The sequence below is a fragment of the Pseudorasbora parva genome, chromosome 14 (genome assembly GCF_024679245.1).
Source record: "Pseudorasbora parva isolate DD20220531a chromosome 14, ASM2467924v1, whole genome shotgun sequence".
Classification (NCBI taxonomy): Eukaryota; Metazoa; Chordata; class Actinopteri; order Cypriniformes; family Gobionidae; genus Pseudorasbora; species Pseudorasbora parva.
In genome coordinates this window covers 28,966,360-28,990,630 of record NC_090185.1, presented here as the reverse complement: position 1 = coordinate 28,990,630, position 24,271 = coordinate 28,966,360, and the positions used below count along the sequence as shown (strand labels likewise).

Sequence of the window (24,271 nt, the reverse complement as noted above, 5' to 3'; positions counted from 1 at the left end):
GAAACGCTAAAACAGCAGCCATTTTGTTTAAAGGTCAAGTCAAATTTTATTTTTACAGCACATTTAAAAGCAACATTTTTACACCAAAGTGCTGTATGGTAGACGATGTGCATATATCAGAAGAAAGCATAAAAGAAAACTGGACCAAAGATGTTACTGCCTTAATTCGGAACTCCTGAAGTGTACTTTGTTAAATTTTGTACTTTGTTTAAAAACAATTTAAAATATAAATTATAGTATGGTTTATAAAATGTAAGCTTTTACCAAATCTGTTTAATTATATATTTTTAAATATATTTAACATTTATAAAGATTTTTGTTGAGCATAACTTATTTTTCTTGCCATGAAGAATTTTGGTGTTGGTCCGATTTTGATTTCATTAAAGCAATTCAGACACATTTACAGAATTTATTTTTTTGCTGTAGTTAAAATTAACCTCAATGAATGAATTACTGAACAACTGTTTTTTATTCGCCAAGGCAAATGAGAGACAAAGAGACAACTATGCACTGCGTTTCCGCACGCTGGCCTGTATGAGCGGATGGAATGAATCAGCCCTCGTCACCGCCTTTTGCCACGCCTCGCTGACGTCAAGCAACTTATCGTGGTCTACAAAATCCTCCTGCAAAATCTCCGAGACCATCACCTTTATCTCAAGCTCGAAGTGCGAGTTCCACGTCTAGTCCAGTTTCTTGGGTACATCAAAGACAACCATGGAGTCAAGATGGACCAGAGGAAGGTGGACACCATCACCCATTGCCCATCAAAGAGCTGCAGCGCTTCCTGGGATTTGCCAACTTCTACCGCCGCTTCATAAAGAATTACAGCCTGCTCAGCTCCTCACTCACCTCTCTGCTCCAGAACCGGCCTTGGACTCCATCGGCCACGGAGGCCTTCCACCAGTTGAAGAACGCCTTCCAGTCCACTCCAATCCTGGTCCACCCCAATTCTCATCTTCTGTTTATCGTCGAAGTGGATGCCTCATCGACCGGGGTCGGAGCGGTCCTGTCTCAGCGGCAGGGGACACCCTCACGACTCCATCCATGTGCCTTCTTCTCCAAGAAGCTAATCTTTCGCTACCGTTTCTGGTGGCCCGCCATGCCTCGGGATGTCTCCCGATTCGTCAAGGGATGTTCAGTCTGCGCCACTGCCAACACCCCTAGGAGACTCCCCAAGGGCAAGATGGTCCCTCTTCCGATCCCCGAGCGTCACTGGAGCGAGAGGGTCCGGGACTCAGCGCACGTGCAACTTCAGCAGGCAGTCCGGAGACACAAGTAGCACGCTGATGCCAAATGCGGACCCACGCCGTGGTATCAGCCAGGCCAGAAGGTCTGGCTTTCTACGAGGGACGTCCATCTCCGGCTGCCTTGCCGTAAGCTGAGTTCCCGATACATCAGACTGTTCACGGTAGAAAGGCAGCTGAACGAAGTCACCTATCACCTGCACCTTCCACCCTACAGAATATCACCATCATTGCATGTGTCTTTACTCAAGCCCTTCACTGAACCTGTCCCTTCTTCACCCACAGATCCTGGTGAAGGTGCCATACCTCCTCCTCCTAACATCGATGAGGACCCATCAGTCTACCAGGTGAGAGCCATCCTCGACTCACGGCGACGAGGTTCCCGGATGGAATACCTGGTGGATTGGGAGGATTACGGCCCTGAGGAGCGGAGCTGGATCTCCAGGAACGATGTGATGGACCATAATCTTCTCACTCAGTTTCACCAAGACCACCCTGATCAACCCGCTCCTCGGGGCCGTGGTAGACCCCGTCGCCGCCCGTCCCAGCTGTCAGGAGCTGCCCGTGGAGGAGGGGGTACTGTCACGCCCTCACAACCATCAGACACTGCCACACCCACCCGTTCCTTTGTCTTCATCGTCATTGTCATTTTCATCCTCACCTTCATCGTCGTCCTTCACCATCATCGTCCTTCGTCTGAGTGTCACCATCCACCTAAGTATCACCTGTGTCCGTAACCTCTGATAATAAACTTTGCATTTGTCTTTCTTTACAAAGTGACATCACCACCTTCTGGCCTGGCATGAATAATGCAGCATTTTTACTTTACATGGATTTGTGTGAATGGGGATCATCCTGATAACGCTGTCATATGAACTCAAAATGAATCCTGTAAAAACAAAAAAATGTGTTGAGTTACCATAGAAATGGTACTTAAATTATTTTAGCGGGCCCCTCCCCTAGTAGGCAGTGTCAAGTTTCATATTACAAAGTTTATTTTGACCTCTTTATAACCAAAACACATCTTCGGAAAGGTCTCAAGATTTCATATTCAGGGGCTTTTTTGTAATAGAAGTGATATTTGGCTATTTTTTGGCACAACGCCTAAAAAAAACCTCATAGAAACTTTAATTGTTTGATATTAACTTCAAACACAGCTTGGTTAGATATATAGCTTTAATTTTATAGTAATTTTTAAGTAAAAATTATTTTGTAAAATATGTTTATATCAAATATTTAGTACAGTACATTTGATTTACAGTAAATTTAAACGTCCGTAACTTTTTCATATTTTTATTTTTTGAAGTGCTTTCACCTCATCAATAGTCTTCTTTAAAACAAACTGTGGTATTTATTCCAAAGCATTCTTGAATTATAACCATTTAAGTTTGGATGGTTTATTTTCATGTCTATTCTCAAAAAGGGGGGTGACAGTTATGGGGTTAATATATATATATATATATATATATATATATATATATATATATATATATATATATATATATATATATATATATAGCCTGTTTTCGGCAAGAATTTGCCCTTTGAAAGTTTGCTTGTTTATATTAATAGGTTTGACTGAAACACATTCAGTTTCCCTTTCTAATAAAACTAAGCAAACACATATTCTAAGACAATTTAGTTTCATATAGTATGTGTGGAAAAGCAGACCATTTTGTGTTGTGTTTTATATGAACAAAATGGTTTTGAGGCCTTTTCTTAAGTACGGGGACTCGGAGGGGACATTCAGTTAGTTTTGTTGTGGTCACAACATATGAACTCGTGGGAACATGAGACAACATGGTGCCTTGGCCATGCGATTTACAGTCATGGCCTTGAGATCATGTGTTGAGGGAACAATATATTTTTATATATTTATTATCTTTTACTTCAAAATGTGCAAAATAACTAACATTTTTTTTAAGGATGGCGGAATCTACATATCTCAGTTCTTCAACCCAAGTGCTCTGATGACGTGGCTGATTACGTTTCTGATGATAATCTGTCAATCATCGAACTGACAATGTGATTGGTCCGAACAGTTTTTGTTTGGGCATAATAACTCCTCTACGGATCGAGTCCAGACCGAACTTCCCGACCTAAAAATGTTGGGGCTAAGTTCGGCTGGCATCCAGGCTACCAAATTCCCTTAAAGCTACACTGTGTAACTTTTTTAGTTTATTCTCAGCTAAAAACAGTTATTTCAAAAATATATGTGCTCATTAATGTATATTTACTTCTTTCAAGTAATAAAGTATTCTCGTAAGTTTATAATATGCCATTGAAAATGAGGGGTTTGAATGCTGGTCGCCATGTTGCCCCTCCATCTTGAAAGTACATTAGCCAAAGAGGGACATACCCATAAATTCAAGCTTCGCGTTTTAACACTCGATGGCACCGTGTCGAATGTGAAGAGGGGGATTGCCATGTTAATCTTGGTCTAAATCGGCCACCATAGGAGTTAAAACGAAATCAGAATTGAGAGGAACAGAAACTAATATTCACTGGATGGTCATATACCTTTACACCGCTAGATGGGGGAAAATATCACACAGTGTAGCTTTAATCATATCACAATGAGTAAAACCGATGAATATAGTTCTGATATGTAGCAAATTGAGCTTTTGAAATTATTGAGCTTCACAAAATAGAAAGTGGTTGTAAGAAAATAGCTAAAGCACTGAAAACCCCCATTTCCACCATCAGAGCAATAATTAAGAAGTTCCAATCACCTAAAGATGTTACGAATCTGCCTGGAAGAGGACGTATGTCTATATCGTCCAAATGCACGGTAAGGAGGAGCATTTGGCTGACCAAAGACTCTGGGGATTAGTTAAGTCTTGGGGTCAGAAAGACTTTAAAAAAACTCCAGCATATTCAGTTGTCAGACACGACTGGAACTTCAAAAGGGACCTGGTTTCTGTGGTCAGACGAAACTAGGAAAACTATGAGCTTTTTGGCAGAAAACACACCAAATGTGTTTGGTGTAGACAGGGATAAAAAGTTCCCCATGTCTATGGTTAAATATACTGCTGGATCTTTAATGTTGTGGGCCTTTTTTTTTTTTTTTTGCTGGAGGTCCTGGACATCTTGTTCTGGAGTCGTATTCACAAAACATCTTAAGGCTAAAAGTAGCTCCTAACTTAAAAGCTCTTTAAAAGAATGGGCATGTCAGTCCTATTTTTAGCAAGAGTATTTCACACAGCATTTTAACACTAATGAGGACTAGGAGGGGACTAATGTTAGGTGAGTCGGCTCTCAGCTGTGTATATTCTCGAGTTGAATAAATAGAGTTTGAACATGCTCCTCACGAACTTTGTTTATAAAAAATCATTTTCGTTTGAATTCTGCAATCTCTCGAGATGCAGACATGTAAGAGACTAACGATTAGCTGAACATATACTAGTTTAATTAGTGACACTTATGCCTGGCTCACACTACAGGAGTTTTAAGCCGATTTATGGCCAATTTTCCCCTCCCAAGACTAGGAGAATTTTGTCTTTTGTTGGGAATCTTGAGAATCTCTCTTTTGTTTTTTTTCCACAAAAAATGATCATTATTGATACAGCAAGTTGTCATGTTACAGTAGTAGGCTGATCTATTTTGTTTTCACACTTACGATCTGCTGCGCAGATCACGTGACGCACTTTCTCTGGCACGATAATCTTAATAATATTTTGTAGTGTGTGATGCTCCTTGATTTTTGAATCTTGTAGTGTGAGCATGTTTAAGATTTGAATTAAGAAAATCTGCAAAGATTCTCCTGAAGTGTGTACTGCAACCAGATGTTACAATCTGATAGGATTTTAAAACTCCTGTAGTGTGAGCCAGATATTAGCCTGCTTTTTAAAATCTTTATTTGAATATGGCAACATTCTTATTTTATACATTTTATCTGAATATAGGCTACAGACAGCACTTTATTCTCCTGTGACCAATGGTTTGTCTGTATGTGTATTCAGAGGCAGTGAGCAACGGCCTTTCAATATAATAATAAATAAGTACGTTAATGCACGATAAAATAATTGTCGGCGTTAATTAATAAATGTGTTAACACGATAATAACGTGTTAACCTGCCCAGCCCTTACACACATATATATATATATATATATATATATATATATATATATATATATATATAGAGAGAGAGAGAGAGAGAGAGAGAGAGAGAGAGAGAGAGAGCTCTAGAAAAACTTAAGAAACCACTTAACATTGATTTCTAAACTTTAAGTGGTCGTGTCATTTTTTTGCAGAGCTGTATATATATATATATATATATATATATATATATATATATATATATATATATATATATATATATATATATACATACACAATACCCGGCTACATACAGCACAGTGTGGTTAAACTCAACTGAAGCGCTCAACCAAAACCATAAACATGTTCCACTGGCTTGGGCACAACCAATGATAAACAGGGTCTGTCACCTTTGTCTAGAGTGGGGGTTTAACTTTAAAATGAATGCAGTGTTTTCTCGATACCTTTATACATTTAGGTTATCTCAGTTCTCACAGTTGTCTTAACCTCAAATGGAAACAGAGCAGCATATTGCATTGCATTTTTTCTACCCAGCATTGCCAAGACTAAAGCATGTGAATCTTTGCAGTTGATACACCTTTACAAACTGATACAATATGGGACTTCGACCAATTAAATAATTACTTTTACACAATAGTAAAGTGCTGAATCCTGAGCCTCATGCATGTCATGGGAAAAGGTGAGCATAAATTAACGTACTGTATAATGTGAACATTCTCATAAATATGTTGCTTATTGTTGAAAACAAAGAAAAGCAGAATGATACAAACAGTGAAACAGGGCTGTTGATCAGCATTATTGGAATGCTTTTGCAGACTAAAGCTTAATAATATTTATTAAAATAAATGTTTCTGTAATATATGCAATTCTGTTAAATTTTAAAACTTCCACATAGTCTAACGATGGAACACCAAGAAAGAACCAAATTATGGTAAGTACTAAATTGGCCTATTTTTTCCACACATGATCTATCTTTATTGGGCGTTATGTTTGATTTGTATACCCCTGTTTTATACTGTCTAAGGTCTAATGTTTCGTTCATGTATGTAACCTTGGTTCCCTGATTAGGGATCGAGACGCTGCGAGCCATCGCTATGGGAACACCTTTAGTGTAACTATTGGCGTCGGAAGCAAATAAAATGTGGGTGGGTCCTCTCTCTCAGATTTTTTTTACTGAAGTAAAGTTAGATGCCATTTACATTAAATACAAATATACCACCGTTTACTAAACAATTTATTGGGCCAGACAAAATTACAGTAATCACTGAGTTATTTACTGCGGCAATAGTGTAGGGGCAAGACGCATGGCATCAAGTTTAGACGCAAATTGATCTGAGGCTCGAATCTGGTTAGAATTTCTAATAGAAAATATTAAAAGGGGAAATAAAGTGTATAACATGTTTAATAATAATTCACAAGTTTACACTTACAAATAAGTCAGATAGAATAAATGGTATGCATATTTGGCGTGCTGTCCGAGGAGAGGGCTCTGAGCTCGGTATTTGGCCCGCACCCAGAGTACTCCTCCTGTATCTCTGGTTAGTAAAGTAACCAGGTTAGTGTGAGGAAGACGGGGTGGTGGATGGATGCTGAAAACCTGTCAAGAAACATTGGTGAGTTGACTAGGTATTTATGTGATCCTTTACTTCAGCTGATTGGTAGACATGTTGATTACTGATTGCTGACAGTTGGTTGGAATGACATCACGATTGGATAGATCATTTGAACGTGCTCCTCCCGAACCTACTCAGGGATCCAGGGTTACATACGTAATTGAGCGTTCCCTTTCATAGGTCCACTCAACGCTGCGAGCCTTCGCTATGGGAACGATATTCAATAATGCAGAGGGGCCATTCTGCCACAAAACACACATTCTGCAGGGAAGAGCCTTTAAAAAGAGCCAGAGAAGAAGCCATTTCTCTGATGGAATGAACACACTTATTTAGAAGCCAAGCCATGCGCCTCATAGGCCACAGAAATAGCAAAAACAATTGCTCTGATCTACGCCACTGGGATGAACGGATGACATAGATCTTCAACACCCTTGTCGGACAGAGGCCAAGAGGCTGCACATCACTCCCAGTGAACTTAGTCAGAGGGAGAAATGCAGGTCTTGTCTTAGGGGAACCTCACAAGGAGGGCCGACTAACAGACAGGACAGGTCTGAGAACCATATCTGAGTGGGCCAGAACTAACAACAGAAGTCTCATTTTGCCTGTTCATACTCTGAGCAGCACAGCTGAAAGTAAATGAATGAATCGGTGGGAAGGAAAAATGTCTGGTCCTGGGTTATGGTCCCATTTATGTGCCAGCCACAATGTACCTCATTCCAGAATCCAAAGGTCTGGCGTCCTTGATAGACTGCACTTCAGCCCATGAGGGATGCATCTATCATGATAGTCTAGTGACTACAATACGCCCCTGGCTGGAGTCCTCTGTGAAAAAGCTAGAACCTCGTCCATGAACACAGGGTCTGAAAACCTCTGCATGTGATCAGAACTCTGTGGAAAGAACACCCCTGGAATGGTCTCATGTGGAACAGGCCCAGCTGAACCACAGGGGATGCTACTGCCATAAGACCCATCAGTCTGTGACTGTCTGAGTCAGTTCAGGGTAGGACATCTTGTACACAATTTACTACCCTGAACTGACTCAGTCCTGTAATGACTGAACATTTTGCAAGAATCTTAGCCCCGTCCACAACATTTTTAGGTTGAGAAGTTCGGTCTGGGCTCGATCCGTAGAGGAGTTATTATGCCTAAACAGAAACTGTTCGGACCAATCACATTGTCAGGGAGATGACTGACAGATTATCACCAGAAACATGCACAACCTTGAGGCGGATGGGCTGCAACAGCAGAAGACCCCACCGGGTACCACTGATCTCCACTACAAATAGGAAAAAGAGGCTACAATTTGCATCAGCTCACAAAAATTGGACAGTTGAAAAATGTTGCCTGGTCTGATGAGTCTCAATTTCTGTTGAGACATTCAGATGGTAGAGTCAAAATTTGGCGTAAACAGAATGAACACATGGATCCATCATGCCTTGTTACCACTGTGCAGGCTGCTGGTGGTGGTGTAATGGTTTGGGGGATGTTTTCTTGGCACACTTTAGGCCCTTTACGGCCAATTGGGCATCGTTTAAATGCCACGGCCTACCTGAGCATTGTTTCTGACCATGTCCATCCCTTTATGACCACCATGTACCCATCCTCTGATGGCTACTTCCAGCAGGATAATGCACCATGTCACAAAGCTCGAATCATTTCAAATTGGTTACTTGAGCATGACAATGAGTTCACTACTAAAATGGCCCCAAAGATGCTATCCTATTAATATGGGCCAACATTTCTAAAGAATGCAGAATTAAGTCCATGCAGAATTAAGGCAGTTCTGAAGATGAAAGGGGGTCAAACACAGTATTAATATAGTGTTCCTAATAATCATTTAGGTGAGTGTACATGTGCTCGAGTTACTGCTCTTCATCGCATCATCGCATAAACCCCTCTTGTATTATGTTCATGACAGCATCAGCATTGCCATTGCATCAGACATATCGTAATGGTTAAAACTTTTTGTGTGCACCACCACTTCAGTCCAAATATTCTGAGGCTTTACCCATAGCATCAGCTCTGACGCAATGTCTCGTTCCCTCCTCTCAGGGAACAGAGGTTACAATTAACCAGAGATGTTTTTTTCTTCCTGTCTTTGCTTCAGAGCTGCAGCAGATTCATTTTAAATGTTGTGTGGAGGAAAGCCGATTCATGTTGTGTTTTAATTATAATTCACAACAACATGAGGATCATTCAGCTTCAGCTCTGTGAGTTTATAGCATGATATGAATATATATATACATGCACTTTGTCATGAATTGTTTTATGTTATAGGTTCACGGTGATCTTAATTATTCTGATATTATATTTGCCTTTTTTTATCTTATAGATGTGTTAATCTGTTGTGGAGCTGCAGTGTCAGATCAACTCACTGATCTGGGATCAAATGTGACCATAAACTGTGATCTTGATGAAAATGAGGTTTATTGGATTTTACTGAAAACACCAGATCCTCCAAAATTGATTCTACGGTCATTCCCAACACCACTGTCACCTTATTACTTTATTAAAACATTCAGAAAGAAATATTCAGTGCAATTTAAGCATCTTTTGGTTATAAATAATGTGACTGCTGATGAATTAGGAGTTTATTACTGTATGAACACACACTCACCTCCAAAACTCAGCAAAAGCACCAGACTGCACTTCACCGGTGAGTTCACTCTGCGACTATTTACAATTAATTACAATTAAAGTATTTTGGGTTATCAAGATATTAAAAACATAACCAGGTCTCTAACTGGTTGCTTCATTCTACATAAGATAAATGTTATTGAGATTTACAAAATTCTACAAAATTACAGTTATTATACTTTAGTGGACTAGAACGACAGTAACAAACTGTGAACACTTTCTTTACAGAATCAACTCTACTAACTGAGTGTCTAAATCATACAGTGGTGGAGTTTATTGATCAGAATCAGACACAATGGCAGATTATCGTCATCATATCTGGTCTGATGAACGGCCTTTTGCTCATTGTGCTGATCGGTGAGAGAATCTTCATTAAGAAAAACTAGGAAATTAAGTATACAGTATTGTAAAAAATATGAATATAATGCTCTTCTCTAGAGGCAGATGATGTTGTTGTAATGTATTTCCGATTATTTAATCTATTGATTGTTATGTGGCTTCTTTACAATTTAAGAAATAATAATTTAATATTTCAGTTAATATTAAATCTGAATGCATTGTCTTGTTTTTAGGGTTTGCTGTTGGAAGAACAGAATGGCTGGGAAATCACATTAATAATGCTGAACTACTTCAGACACGAGTTACATATCAGCTTCAAGACTAAAATTAACAAAAGTAAATGTATTTGAAACCATCCGTTTTTGTGTCTATATGTCATGCTCTTTAAAACATATGCATTTTATTGTGTTCTTAATATACTTAATGTCAATAATAAATAGCTTTAAACTATATCTGGTTTATTGAAGACTGGGGCTTGATGTCAATCTTTACAGTAAAAAGTTTTTTTTAGATAGTCAATTTCTTTACAGATAGGAAAAAGATAAGATTTTAGGATTGTACGTACACAGACACAGATTAATATTAATCATTATCACATTTATTGGTAAATGTTTTTTTCATTTATCAAAAAAAGATTGTATTTTTCAATAAAATAACTGGAACTTCACCTCCTGATCTGTTTCTACACTGTAAAAATAATTTTAAAACAAGCTACCGGCTTGCCTTAAAATTTTGCTTTCATTGAAATTAATAATTTAATAAATACAATGAATATGTTTGAGAATCAACAACTTTTATTCAAATATTATTAAAGGATTTTGTAAGCATATTGGGTAATTATGTGTTTTATTTGTGAATACGTTTTTTATGCAATTCAAATACAATTATATTTTGAGTTTTTGTGAATTAAACCAATTTCCTTAATTTTATCAACTAAAATGTTTAATTTCAATAAATTTACAATTTTAGGTCAACCAGGTTACTTAATTTTTTAAGTTAAACCAACAATATATATTTTTTTTTTTACAGTGTATAGTGTCTATTGTTATAAATGTATGTTCTATAGCGAACAATTATAAGAAATGATTACAGGCTGCACACTGTGTTTTACACAACTACAGGTTGTGGTTAACTCAACTGAGGTGCTAAACGTTAGCACCTCAGCCTGTATGTAGCGGCTAAACCAAAACCAGAAACGTTGCACTAGTTGGTCACTTGGTCATTAAAACAATATAATTCACAATGTCCAACAGAATCTTTCACCTGGAGGTTTAACCATAAAACCACATGTCAATATCTTTATAAGTAGGCCTATTCATGTATTTCAATTCTCATTGTTTTCTTAACCTCAACTGGAAACAGCAGCATGCATGTATTCTGTGGTTTAAATACATCACGGATGATGCTCGTGTATCTAGATCTACACATTTGATATTAGAGCATTCGGCTATGCTGTGAAACATAGAAAGCACTTTTCACACATTTAAGTTAATATTTCTGTGAATGCTCAACAAGGGTCCTGACTGAACCTGAAAAAGGAGGGTGGGTGGTTATAAAGGTATGTATTGGTTTATAGCACCCCACCCGACGCCCGTCGCCAATAATTGAATTGTTAATTTCTGTTAACACCTGCTATAAACATCAGTTGCATACTATGTGATAAAATCACAGAGTAATAAAATAATAATTAGTATTTCTCTTTGAGCTTTCGTTGTCTGTCTTCTATTATTATCTATAAAACGTTTTCCATCAATATAAATGATTAAAAACAGGATCATTTCAATAACAAAAACAAAAGCCTGTCAGATAATGCAGGTCCACAAACCTGTCACTTTATAATATATTGGCACGTGCAAAAAAGTTATATATACCTTGTATATAAATTATTATTATTATTTATTAATTCATTACTTGGGCTATGTTGATGCACAACATTTTTATTTTTTTATTTTTTTGCACTGCACAGTGGTGATATGCCCCTAAATGATCATAAATGGCCTGCAGAGGGCAGCAGTGGAGCTAGGACAGAAACAATACAAGCAAATGTCTAAAATACAATATTACATAAACTGTAATTACTGATAAAAATGAATGTACGGTTGACCTTAGTAGTGTTGTTAACTGTGTTATTGATTGTGCATACTGTATTTTTTACAATCAAACATTACAATAAAATAGCTTTTTGTTTATAATTCAAATTACTGTATGTCAATACTGAAGAAACTTGGCTTTTAAACATGTTTTTATATTATCATAGACATACTATATAAGTACTACTTTGATATAATTGATACATTAGATGTAGGACCACAAAGATCTTAAAGATCACTGTTGAAGCACCCAGGTGAACTCTGCGAAGGAGAGCCTTTCTGACAGAAAGGTAACAGCAAGAAAGCATCTGATCATAGCAATGTGGATATGTTTGCACAAGCTCTGCAATTCACCGGCATCATGTCGACAGATAAAGTCATTATAATTACATATTGTTTTACATGTAATTATTGTTATAATACTGTGATTCTAAAGTATATTTGAGACTATAAAATATAGGTCTGTATATGTGAGAATATAGTTTGAATTTATCCTTTAATCCCCTTATTATTACAGATTAATGGTTTATGTCACTGTTAATGTGAAACAGCAAACTGTTTTATTTTATTTTGTGTTAGTGTTGTGCTGTGTATTTGTTGACTTTAATAGACTCAATCTCTCAGCTAACTTGATCTATTAATGCATACATTGGGCGCGTCTTATTTGGCTCGCTAGTTCAGTAGTGAGAGCACTGATAAGGGAGTCTGCCATTTTGACAGGGCTTTCTCAATAGCAAAATCTACCAGTGCACTGAAATGTTCGCTCCCTAAAAAGTCCTACAAAAAAAGTTTAATTCAGAATTTATTATTTATTAGTATAAAGTATACTTCCACATGTCAACTGTGCACGCCTTAGACATCAGACAAAATTGACAACAACAACAACCATTTTAAATAATCGACCAGTGTACTGAAACGTTTGCTCCCTAAAAAGTCCTACAATGCACCATTTGCACTAATGAGTTGAATGAAGAAGACGAAACATAAGCTGCCATCTTAAATCGAGATGGCCTTTAGAGCCCCCTTGATGACGTGGCAGCCGAGATATGCTTTCATAGACAGAAAGTTGGACAATCTTGTTTTTTAGGTTTCACAGATACAACACAGATACGAGCAGCTAGCTACATCTTAAGCAATTCCAGAAAAGTACACTGTAAAAAGTAATTGTTGAATCTACTAAAGAAAAACTTGTAAAATTAACTGATTTTGGAAAATTTGTTGATTTAACTTGAATATACTGAGTATTGTGAACTTTTAGGTGGATGCGATAGCTAAACTATGCAAGTTTAGTACATTGTACTTAAGAATGTTGAGTGTGTTGTACTAAATGCATGTTCACACTGTTAAATCCAACAGCTGTTCTTACTAAGACTTTTTAGTAAACTTAACTTAATGTACAATAATTAGAATTTACTTAAAACTATTTAGCAATCTGAACTGTTTGAATGCTATGCCTTTGTTACTTAGAAAACCCAAGTAAACATTACTTGACTGGTTTGAGTACCATTTTGCCAAAGGAAAAAAACACACTCAAAAAACAGGTGGGCGGGCAAAAGATTGAGGCGGGGCAATTCTTAATAGACTTTTCACTCATTTCCTCCACTTCTGCAGTCATCGTTCTTCTTAGTTGCATTCACTCATTTTACAGTCATCTTGAATGTTATTGAAAATACAACTAAATACTTTGGGAAAGCATCACATAAGCTGACTTCATAAATTTATGTTGATTTCCTAAAATTTCTCACCATTACGGTGATCAGTGTTCCCTTTGGTTGGGCACTTGGAACTTAATTTATATTACTATAAATCTCTTCCTATTGCTGCAGCAATGCAACACGAAATCACAGATTTCAAAGGAAGGGAAGTAATAAGTATGTATATATATATATATATATATATATATATATATATATATATATATATATATACACACATATATATATATATATATATATATATATATATATATATATATATATAAATGTTATACCAATTAATGATATTTTAACAGTTTATTGCTAACACTTCTGACAAAATTTTAATTGTGTTGATATAATGACTCTATATTTGTGACATTATCCAACAATTTACCATGCTTGAGTCACACACAGACTTCAACATTCAGCGTGCAAAACACAATAATGGTAACATTTTTTTTTTTTACACTTAATAAGACCATTACAAGTTCATTTGCTGTCATTATTGGGGTTATACTGACAAAAGACAGCAAATAAAATGGTAAAATAAAGCCAAAAATAATAAAACGGAGTTACGATTGCCCTGTGATTAATTTATTCATGCTGCAATGCATTCTGGGAGTACACTTCCTCAGCTCACAGATAGAATTATGTCGACTTGAAGGGTTTAAGTAAGATCAACTTGATGCAATTAAGATAGTTGAGAATTTTAAGGCAATCAGTTTCCACACATCCTTCTAGTAAAATGAACAAGCAGACATTAAAAGAACTAGTTAAAAGAACTATTTTGTTTGAGTTCTGCTTACAAACCCCAACTTATATATGTAAGTTGGCTGAACTTTTGAATTTGAGTTACTTGTACTCAGGTTTTATGGTAACCTCTACAAATACACAAGATAACTCTACAAAGTAGTAGTAAGTATTTTCAAGTCAAAAATGATGACCTAATTTGCTTGAAAATTTTGAGGCAATCAGTTTCCACAGCTTTTCCAAGTAAAGTCAACTTATTACTTTTTACAGTGTATGACACGTTTGTCCAAACTGTTAAATTCTGTTAAAATCATTAACACTATTCAGTAACACTTTATTTTACAGTGTCCCTGTTACATATGTTACATGTTCTTTAGTAATAACAGTAAATTATCCAAACTTACATGCAACTAACCTTCAACCAAACCCTAATCCTACACTAACCCTATAGTAAGTACATGTAGTTCATTAATATTACTCAGTACTTAAATATAAACAGTGAGATATAGAAACAGAAAATAAAAATAAATAATTTAATCAGGGGTTATAATTTAATTTAAGTGGTTTAAATTAAAAAAAAGAAATGCTGCAAAATATTTCACACCTAATTTAAAAAGAAAGCATACACATTTTATGGATGTCAATTATAAAACATGACTGAAATAAGAATAAGATGAGGCTAATAGCTTCTTTGGTCAACTAGAATCACAGGAAAGACCATCATGGTCGACCAGATCCAAACCCAGACCAGCACAAATCAACAAAGAAAGGAAATTCACACTGGTTTAGTGACGAGACGTTTAAATGCAGGTGGGGGGCTAAAAGAGTTGAACAATTATTAAATTGCATTATTAACTTACATGAGTATGAGATTGAAATGTTCTTTTGTGAACTCCATCTGGATGTCGATTTTCTCTGATCAATGTTTTATATATTCCTGCTGTTTTTAAATCTTGATATACCGTCCTGTCATGACTTCAGTTATCATTGAGAGACCACAAGAGGAAAAAGCAGGACAGGAGTTTCCAGTGACGCCCAGTCGCCCACATTCATGAGCCGCAGAGAAATTTGCCTTTCAGATTTAGTTTACTAACAGCATCAGATGCAGCTGAAACTAAGTACAATGTACTTACTGTGTTCAAATTGTGTTGCCAAACACCTTTGCTGATATTGAGGTGGGTACGGGTAGAGTTAGGGACAGGTGTGGTGGGATGGGTCAGTTTAAGGGTAGGGTTAGGTGTAAGGGAAGTGCCAACTGTGTAATTACAAATGTAACTACAGAAATGAATTACAGACATTGCATGCAGGTATTTCTAAAATGTAAGTACAATGTAAAAACATGTATGTACACAATAAGTGCATACATGTTACTTACATACAGGACATTGTATACAGATCTCTTATGGGTTTCAGAATTAGGTTTGGCAAAATGACTCAATAGCACCACCTAAAAAAATTAAATTAAGCTTTGTTTGCACTACATTTCACATACAGGTATGAAATTCTGTAGATTACATGTAACAGCCAAATACTTACCAAAAATGCCCTGAAAAAAAATCTGAAAGCCAAAAGGAAGTGAGGTATTTAATATTTTCTCAGTAAAATATTTTATTTTATTTCAATTTCCAGGCATTTTACATTAACAAACTCCTAGGTTAATCAGATCAACATCATATTTGGTCAGTCTAATCTAAAGGCCTTTGCGACATTAAATAGTAAAGATCTTGAGTTTTCCCTGAACGGTGTGTCCATGGCGGCCTGACGAAGTTTAAGGTTTTGCTGTGATTAGGGTATGTCTGATCTGCCTCAAACTTCTCATGAAGAAGAAGGGAGAGTCCTGGGGCTAGTTGCATAAACGTAGTCACTATGTTAAGATTGTGTCTTAAGCACTAATTTGTCAAGTCATCTATATGCCAATATTCAGTTACAGTCATAGTGCCACCTGCTGACAACAGGAAATGCCTTGTTTTACACTGTGATGAACCTGAAACCCATTAAAATATGCCTTCCAGTGCTAAAACATGCTAAAAGCACATTAAATCATGCAACACAAGGCTAATATGTGCTAATGGATGCGATTAAATATGCACTATGTAACTTTCCGTCCGCTAGAGGGCGCCTATTCAAAACAAAGGCGTAGTTTGATGACGCCAAGTTTGAGCGCAGCATCTTGGGACATGTGGTCTTCACCTCACAGCCGGTGGAAAAGAACCGGGATAGAACTCTGGCAGGAATCATGTTGATGGATGCGGTTATTAGCGTTACCGTAGTATGAAGCTGAGCAGGACGGAGTATTGTAGAGCTGAGCACGGCTGCTGGAGCGATTGTTAATGAGATGAACGCAACACACGGCTCGCGAGCAGCAGGACTTTAATTATTACAGGACACAGTCGCCGGTGGCATTTCCCTTTTTCCGGTCATGAGTATGAGGTGCGGCTGCTCTGTTTAACATATTAGATACGTCTGAGTGTGTTTAAAATTATGTTATGACGTTACTCTGTGCGTTCGCTCAGCGGCTGCTGTGACACTTGTTCACACTCCTAAGAGTAAAGCGTTTCTGCCGAATAAAACCGGAAATCGAGAGTAAGGCATGATGATATGATATGACGCAATTGACAGGCGACTCCCTCCAACCAGACGTCACGGCTCCTTCATTAAAATAGCAATTTTATCACAATTTACAAATAGTTGGAAACATTTGAGATATTGAAAGCACTTAGCTGAACAAAATATATAACACTGGCCTAGTGGTTTTTAGATATTTTACTGAAAAAATACTACATAGTGCACCTTTAACACAACGAAACAGGACATTGTTGTAACTCAGACATACAATGTCCAATCTTCCCCAAACTTCATGTTTGATAATAGTCCTGGCCTGATGACATCTACATGGGAATATTCAGTTAGTCACAGCGCCACCAGTTGGCAGCAGGAAGTGTGGCACAGCAAAATGACTGTTATTTTTCACCAAATTTTACCCACTTAAATGTATATCGCTCACTTTTGGCGATGTCCCCAGGTATGAGGGCCCTTTCATCGCTTCTTGAAGCTTACATTTGTTTTATTTTTACTAAATCCTTTATAGGGACCCACTTTATATTAGGTGGCCTTGAAGGGGGGATTTTGAAATCCACTGCCGCTTCAATATACCTGTATATATTTATATCCTTATTAACTTCATAATCAAAACCTTAATTAATATTTATCTTCCTATATTACCTATATTATTATAATGATTCTATCCAGTTATGATTTTGCTTTGTTTCTTGTTTTCTAAAGTGTGTATTTGGTCTCTGAGGAGTGACTGAGGGTCTGGCCGAGAGATGTGTGATGTGTCACTAAACACTGGCAACAAGGTCGTGTGTTTGGATTTGAGGTATCACACACCCCTAACATGTCAGGAGTGCAGTAACAGCGTTTGCTCACTTAGCCCGGCTTCCAGATATGAAATATGGATTTGTCTTTCATTTAATTTATTATGTTTTATTCCTTTTATATTTCCTTTTACTGAAACACTAAAGACTCAAGATGAATATTGCCTGTACTATTGTGTGTCCCTCTCACTAAAAGAAAGCACATGTTATCAGTATGTTTTGGTAAGAACTGGTTAGAACTGGAGCTTAATCAGCTCCAACCTCGGAGAGACTGTGTATCTGTGTATGTGCGCAATATTCTATGCTACAGATCAAAATGGTGTTCAATGGGCACCCTAAGAGATGAGTGGACTTGTTGTTCTGGGCAATCTGGCGCCTGCTCCAGATCTGGAAGTTCACTACGGGCCTAATTCTGGGTGAAAGCATCAACAAGTGACACGTCAGTGGAAACGTGCATCAGATTAACTGACTCGAGTGGAAATTTACCATGACTGTGCATTGTCTCTGAGCCAATCAGAACCATCCACATCACAGTAATGACGTGGATAAGACCTTGAAAACGGTATAACTGTTGGGACAATTGTATGTACGATAGGGCGAGGCAACGAGACGGTGAGAGAGGGAGCGCGGCCTACGAACTCCTTGTGAGACTTGAAGCTGGCTTCTGCTTTTGAAACTGCAAACTATTCTTAAGTAAATTTTTCTTTTAATTAATTGCAATCCTGACTCTGTCTTCATTTCTTCACTACTGGTCCTGGGTCATAAGCTGTTAACCCCTAACAGCCTTAACTACTATGTACTAACATTGTAATTAATAATTTGATACAATGAACATGTATTGTACATACATGTTTTTACATTGTACTTACATTTTCAAAATTACCTGCATGTAATTACATCTTTATTTATTCATAATTTGACTTTATAATTTATTTATTACAAAATGTATGTAGTTACATTTATAATTACACTGTTGACACTTCCCTTACACCTAATCCTACCCTTAATCTATCTTACCTCAATATCAGCAAAAGTGGACAGCAATAAAATATGAACACAATAAGTACATTGTACTTACTTTTTGATGTAAGTTCATAGTAGTTAAGGCCACCTAATATAAAGTGGGCCCCTTTATAGTAAGACAAAACGTACTGTATGTTTGAAATGAGCAATATTTGCATGCTAGTTCTGTTGTTTTCATAAAACCAGGAAGAGAATTAGCATTTTAAGCCAAACATGGATCAATCAGGAACTCCCTGTAGGATTTTAGAATTTTTTACTTGAAGAGACTTGAAGAGACACATCATAATACACATCCACAAGCACATAGCTGATGTGAATTTTCACAATGATATATTTTTAATGTGATTTACACTTTACATACTTGATGCAGGAAAACTTCTGTAGTGCTTCAATAGTAACTGTATGTAAAATATGTAAATGAACAGTCTGCTGACAGGAGTCCTGCACATGATGCAGATGTGTTAAAGTCAAAGACACCATCTACTAATTTGGTGTAGTGTAGTTGTGCTCTTCTGACATTAGATTTCAACCACGAGCAACATGTTTACTATTTTTTACATCTATTTTATCTCTAACTGAATGTACACATAAAGAGGAAAAAAGATATTAAATGACATGAGATTAGGAAGTAAGGAAACAGTGAATGGTGAATGGCAGTTCTTTTCTTTTTTTCAGACTTGTTTATCCTTTAGCAGACAATGTTCTTGTTTCAGTGTTTCAAAGTTTAATTCTGTTAATAATAACTTAAGGCCATGGCATCACCACATTGGTCCTTAAACATCCTGTTCAATTTATTTATTTGCTGTTGAATTTGTCAATGTTATCTGTTATTGACTGTAAAAGAGAGAAGATGCACACGGTCTAAGCCCATGACAATAAATAAAAGTATGTAGAAAGAACAAATACAAATTGTAAGACTTCTGTAAAGAGAGTTAATGTACTATTTTAGCTACTTTCCGGAGAAAAAAATAATATTTTCTGAGTTGTTAGACATCCTTAGTTAATTACCATCCCTCACCAGACATCACACACATCCTTTGAAACCTTAAAAAAAAATCTGGAAACATCCTTGAAAAAATATATATATATATACACACATAAAATATTCTTCAATGTATCAGAGCTCCTCTGATGCCCTCTGCAGGGCATTTATGATAGTTTAGAGTGGTTAAACAGCATTTTTAAAATCCATTCTGGAGGGTTTAGTTAAATTAAACCAAGAGGCCAGGGTCATAGAACTACAAGTAGAGCACAACCTACAAGTTGTGTGAGTGAGAAGAAGGGGGCGGCCAAGATCATGATCACATTTTTAATGTATTTCCAAAGAAAGACTCACCTAAACTGCACTCTCCACACTTTACATTATACATTTACTTTTATATTTACAAATACTATACATTTTATATTAGTTAAAATCCCCTCATAAGTAATATTATTAGATAAATCGCACAGTGTCTAAACCAGACACGACTGTTGATGTGTCGCATTGCAACTGCAAGAAGCTGTCTACACTGGACGAGACAAAACAACCGTTACAATGCATTTGTCCTTAATGTCAGTACGTCATAAATAGAATGAGGCATCAATTTACTCTCGGGATTTGTCATACCGCATCCAGTGTAGACAACATCACCGATTATAATGGTTTATATCGTCTTTTGTCTCGTCTCATTGTGCTGCTCGCGTCCGGTGTGGACATGGTGTTAGCCTCATGGGAAAAATTCAAAATGTTTCACTTACAACATCTGATATGTTATCTATTTTATGTTATGCTATAAAAAATATATAAGTTTGAGATTTGTAAATTATTGCATTCCTTTTTTTATTCACAATTTGTACAGTGTCCCAACTTTTTTGGAATCAGGTTTGTATATTGACAGAAAAACACTGAATTATTGACATTTTTGCAGATTTATTAAAAAAGAAAAACTTAAATATCACATGGTCCTAAGTATTCAGACCCTCTGCTCAGTATTTAGTAGAAGCACCGTTTTGATCTAATAGGGTCTTTTTGGGAAAGATGCAACAAGTTTTTCACACCTGGATTTGGGGATCCTCTGCCATTCCACCTGCAGATCCTCTCCAGTTCTGTCAGGTTGGATGGTAAACGTTGGTGGACAGGCATTTTCAGGTCTCTTCAGAGATGCTCAATTGGGTTTAAGTCAGGACTCTGGCTGGGCCATTCAAGAACAGTCACAGAGTTGTTGTGAAACAACTCCTTCGTTATTTTAGCTGTGTGCTTAGGGTCATTGTCTTGTTGGAAGGTGAACCTTCGGCCCAGTCTGAGGTCTTGAGCACTCTGGAGAAGGTTTTCATCCAGGATATCCCTGTACTTGGCCACATTCATCTTTCCCTCAATTGCAACCAGTCGTCCTGCCCATGCAGCTGAAAAACACCCCCACAGCATGATGCTGCCACCACCATGCTTCACTGTTGGGACGGTACTGGACAGGTGATATTTTTCTCCACACATACCGCTTGGAATTAAGGCCAAAAAGTTCTATCTTGATCTCATCAGACCAGATAATCCTATTTCTCACCATCTTGTAGACCTTCAGGTGTTTTTGAGCAAACTTTCATGTGTCTTGCACTGAGGAGAGGCTTCCGTCAGGCCACTCTGCCATAAAGCCCCGACTGGTGAAAGGGCTGCAGTAATGGTTAACTTTCTACAACTTTCTTTACTTAGGACCATGTGATATTTCAGTTTTTCTTTTTTAATAAATCTGAAAAAATGTTGACAATTCTGTTTTTTTCTCTTATAACTTATTTTGATGCAGTCAATTAGGGCTGTGCACGAACATTTTAAGACAAAAAAGGGGCTTTAGAATGAAAATCTAAAAGGTTTGTTATTCATGTAGTTAGCCTACTCTTCCAAAAAGTTGATTCTGTGCTAATTTGATCTAATATTTAATGTTTTTGGTTTAGTTTTTAGTTTTTTATGTAGATGTATGTAGCAAATGAGAAATCATTGAATATATTTTGAGACAAAGGTCTTGTTAATGATTTTCAGTTTTGTTCAAAGTAAATAAAGCAACTGTTTTTTTTAATAACGGAAGAATATGTAAAAGTGTGGTATTGATAATTAACAGCTGACTAACTTTTCCATTTGTTGACATAGATTCCGACGGTAAATATCATCTATCTGTTTGGGCATTCATCTAATAGATAATCATAATATTTATAATGAAAGCATCATATTTAAAAATCATATCATAAAATATATTTATTTGATACTACTGTAACGCTTTATTAAATTATTATAGGATATCATTCAATGCTTTCAGAATCTTTACTTTTTGTATTTTTTAATATATCTTTTTTGCACATATTTTAATGACAGTAGGCTTATATTTACTGAAAAATAATTAATTATTTTATTTATCAAAATAAACATAAAATTGTTTTGAGCAAGTATTAATTTAGACATGATTAAAAACATTAGTTTAGCTAAAGTGTTTGTAACAATAATGTATTTTGCCCTTTGTCTGGGTTTCACAAAATTGTTGCTCCAGCAATGTTCAATACAAACTTTTTTCCCCTGCAATCACACACTATGGGTGTAGTGAAAAGCACATGTTTCTTAGGGTGTGCCTTCAGCCTCATGGTACCCTACCATGCCAAGATAGCACGCCTTTTGCAGTTATTTTCAGGGCAACGCACATCTAAAGTAGGTCCTGGCCACATTAGAGTTCCATATCACGTCACCAAATGATTTCCGTTTTTTTTTTTTTTTTTTTTTTTTTTTTTTTATGTCTTTACAGCCGACAACGGCAAAATAACCAAAACCCACAAACGACACTGATCAAGCAAAGACATATACAATAGGATAAAAATGACAAATTATTCCCAAAGATGCACCAAAAAACAAAAAGATTATTACAAATATTTGCTGTTTTTACTGTTAAATGATATTTAGCGATGCTTTCAACATTTACAGGATGATGATGAAGCATACAATATAATTGGAGTTGAACAGTGACCAATTGACGAAATCCAAATTGACAATTGGCACAAAACATTTTTTTTGACAAAATTACAGTGGGTTTGTGTATGTATATATTATCGGCACACATCCTTATTAATTTTTGTTTTTAATTTATGTGCCCTATAATCTGTAATCAAAATAGCTTCCTCTTCACAGAAATAGAAAAGCAATTGACAGAATGTAGTGTAAAACAAGTCATGGTGATTTTAGTTTTTAGTCTGCCTGCTGTGAGTATTTCTGCACACGTTAGCATGGCGTCACAGGAAGTCGGACAGCATTTCTAACCCGCTGTACCTCACTGGGATCACTGGTGATTGGTTCAACTCACACACGCCTGTTATCATGCCACTATCATGCTGTGGTTGAGATTAAGGAAGTTAAATTAACTTATTTTTCTGTTTCTGCAGATGCCGTGTTATCTGTGTGTTTGCTGTGCTGATAAATAAAGGTGAGCATCTGAACGACATATCAGAAAGATAAAATCATGCTAGAGACTGTGTGTTTGAACGTTTCTGTGATTTCAGTGTCAGTGTCTGGAGGTCTCAGTAGAGGCTGATACTGGCGGTTCTGTTGTCCTGCCGTGTTCTTTCCCTGAACGTGGTCTTAAACTTCAAGACATTAATGCGCATTGGAGGAAGAGAGGCAGCGAGTATGACAAGTATGTGTATGAAATAATCAAGGGTGAAGATTCAGTAGAGCGACAGGACCCTCGGTTCAAGAATAGAGTTGAAACTTTCCCATTGGAGTATGAGAGAGGAAACTTCTCCATCAATATCACTCATCTCACTCATGATGATGCTGGAAGATACTCCTGCTCCATCAGACCCTCATATGATAGTCAGAATTTACAGCTGCTCATCAAGGGTGTGTAAAAATGCTTAATTTAATGTATGAAGTTGGTGAAACTTTAGAATAATTTTCCATCATTAATAGATAAGTATGCAGGAAGTAATATGAGTAATACATTAACACTTTAGCTGCTACTATGATAATATGGAAACACGATTAATGCGTTAGTTCACCCAAAAATGAAATTTCTGTCATTAATTCCTCGCCCTCATGTCATTCCAAACCCGTAAGACCTTCATTCATCTTCAGAACACAAATAAAGATATTTTTGAAAAAATCCAAGAGCTCTCTGACCTCTCCATAGACAGCAAGAAACACTTTCAAGGTCCAGAAAGGTAAAACATCAATAAAATAGTTAATGTGACTCAACTGGATTCAACTTTCATTTTATGAAGCGAAGAGAATGCTATTGCAAAAAATAATTTTAATTACTTAAATTTAATGATACAAAATTTAAATAATGATTTATTCAACAATTAATTCTCGTCTGTGTCAGTCTCCTACGTTGATGACGCAGTAAAGACAGTGCAGCGCTTCCGGGTTCTACGTCAGAATGCTGGCTCACCATTGGCCAGCTCCTGCGTCAGCATCACACACATGCGTTGTG

At 36.7% G+C, this 24,271-nt stretch overlaps 1 protein-coding gene and 1 long non-coding RNA gene across 2 annotated transcripts in view; both read right to left on the bottom strand.

Moving 5' to 3' along the window:
- LOC137040508 (uncharacterized) overlaps positions 1-15,397 on the bottom strand; it is a 39,465-nt gene extending 24,068 nt beyond the window's left edge. Inside the window, exon 1 of the long non-coding RNA XR_010897910.1 lies at positions 15,291-15,397. This is a non-coding gene — a long non-coding RNA (uncharacterized lncRNA). The remainder of the gene's footprint in view (positions 1-15,290) is intronic.
- Positions 1-24,271, bottom strand: part of LOC137040512 (sodium channel subunit beta-4-like) — a 503,850-nt gene that overhangs the window by 318,632 nt on the left and 160,947 nt on the right. The window lies entirely within an intron of this gene.